Source organism: Myotis nattereri, assembly GCF_964212035.1.
Source record: "Myotis nattereri genome assembly, chromosome: X".
NCBI classification, from domain to species: Eukaryota; Metazoa; Chordata; class Mammalia; order Chiroptera; family Vespertilionidae; genus Myotis; species Myotis nattereri.
Genome location: NC_138078.1, coordinates 38,692,452 through 38,694,707, shown reverse-complemented (window position 1 = coordinate 38,694,707; position 2,256 = coordinate 38,692,452). Strand labels below are relative to the sequence as shown.

General features: G+C 49.1%; 1 pseudogene across 1 annotated transcript; it reads left to right on the top strand.

Moving 5' to 3' along the window:
- The first annotated feature begins 329 nt into the window (after positions 1–329).
- Positions 330–2,005, top strand: LOC308511660 (centrosomal AT-AC splicing factor-like; annotated as a pseudogene). The gene is made up of 3 exons: positions 330–667; positions 1,032–1,449; positions 1,716–2,005. The product of its transcript is annotated as a centrosomal AT-AC splicing factor-like (transcript).
- The last annotated feature ends 251 nt before the right edge of the window (positions 2,006–2,256 follow it).

Genomic DNA, 2,256 nt, shown 5'->3' with positions numbered 1-2,256 from the left:
AGATAGAGATGGCAGAGCATTAAACCAACCATAGGGCCCCGCTGGCATGGCTCAGTGGTTGACCATGGGCCTATGAACCAGGAGGTCACAGTTTGATTCCCTGTTAGGACACATGCCTGGGTTGTGGGCTCCATCCCCAGTGTGGGGCGTGCAGGACGCAGCTAATCAATGATTCTCTCTAATGGCTGATGTTTCTATCTCTCTCTTCCTTCCTCTCTGAAATGAATAAAATATATTTTTAAAAAACAAACAAGGCCCTGCCCCCAGGGGTGAAGGGCCAACGGGTTGCATAGGACTCGCTTCGTGTCCGCTTGGCCTGCCCTGGGCCGATGACACCAGCGCAGCGTTGCACTCTGTGCCACCAGACCTTCTTCGTCCGGGACATGTCTACAGCCGCAAGCAGGGGGGCAGCTGCAGGTGGCTGTGGCCACACCAGGTGGAGGCCGCCCAAAAAGCTGTTCAGCGTAGGTGGAGCGTTAAGTGCCCCAGCACCAGCAGCGCTGCTGGTGCCTGTGCTGCAGCCCTGAGGTCCGCGCACATTAGCCTGCAGAACCTGACGGTGCCCCAGGAGCTGCTGGAGCACCTGGCCAGCCCAGAGTACAAGAAAGCAACAAACCGATTTTGGTGGGAGGTTCAGATGAAAGAGAAATTTCTCATCTCCCCTCAAGTGAAATACCAATCGGGAGCCGAAAACCAGGATTACAGGCTTTATTAGAAGAATGACCTGCCGGGCTGTCTCGCAAGGGGAGGGCAGCAACCCGTGCAGAGGTGAGCACTCCTTTTGAGGGGAGGAATGGGGGCTTAGGGTACTCGGCGCGCACTGATTGGTGGCTTAATGTATGGTCCATATAAAGTACATAGTTAGGCACTCAGGTAGTTAGGGGCAAGGGCTTAGTGTACTTGGCAGGTACTGATTGGTGGTTCAATGTATAGTCCATATAAGGTACATGGTTAGGAACTCACGTATTTCCAGGCTGCAGGCTACTTCATACTCTGCCCACCAGTTGGGGGAAGGGAGGATCTATCATCAAGATTATGCACAATTCAAGAAATCCATGGTAAAATGTTTGGATTCCTATGAGGAAAAAGAGGATGAGGTGATCAAAGAGATGGCAGCTCATATCTGAGAGATGGAACACAGCTGGCAGGAGGTGGTTCAGTCCATCTTAGAGGTTGGTTTCCCTCTGAGAAGCCAGAGCATCTCAAGCAGTGCCAGACTCAGAAGAGAGCTCTTTGGCACCTGGAAGCTGGAAAGGGACAACCAGTCAAGTAGCCTCCTCCTCACAGTGTCCCTCATGCTTGGACCTGCCACCTGCCCCAGAGCTTGACTGGATGGAGACAGGACAATGTCTAACATTCATTAGTCATCAGGTGCCACACCACCCTGGATGGTCCAAGATGAGGAGCACAGCTCTGGGAACCAACAAATAGGACTCTCCAATGAAGAATTTCTTTTTTTTTTTTTTTTTTTTTTAATATATTTTTATTGATTTTTTACAGAGAGGAAGGGATAGAGATAGAGAGTTAGAAACATCGATGAGAGAGAAACATCGATCAGCTGCCTCCTGCGCATCTCCCACTGGGGATGTGCCCGCAACCCAGGTACATGCCCTTGACCGGAATCGAACCTGGGACCCTTCAGTCCGCAGGCCGACGCTCTATCCACTGAGCCAAACCGGTTTCGGCAAGAATTTCTTAAAGAAAAGGAAAAACAGAAATTAAAGAAAAGGAAAAACAGAAATTAAAGAAACTCCTCCCAGACAGAGTTGGGGCCAACTTTGACTACAACTCCAGCACCAGTGCAGGCTGGCTGCCCTCTTTTGGCCGGGTCTGGAACAACGGACACCACTTGCAATCCAGGCATCAATTCAAAACTGAAGCTGCAGCAAGGAACAAACAGCAAAGAAAATTGTTTCATAAGGCTCAAAGCCAAGTCAGCAAACCCACACCTGCTACTATCCTTTGTGACTGGCTCACTTTGGAAAAAGACTTACCCACTTATTGATTTAATAAAGTTTTATTTTTCAAAATGTAAAAAACAAACAAGCACAGGGACCTTCTCAGTATGGGGCCACATACCTATGAAGCCAGTCTAGCTTGTGACTCTCAGCCAGGTGATTAGGCTTTGCATCTCACAAGTTAAATCTCCAAATAGGAAAATAATAAGGTATTTCCCACAGAATGCAGCAGCATCCCACGTAGCAACCACAAGGGAGCTCACAGGGGTTGTACAAAGTGGAAGATTTTTATAGGAAA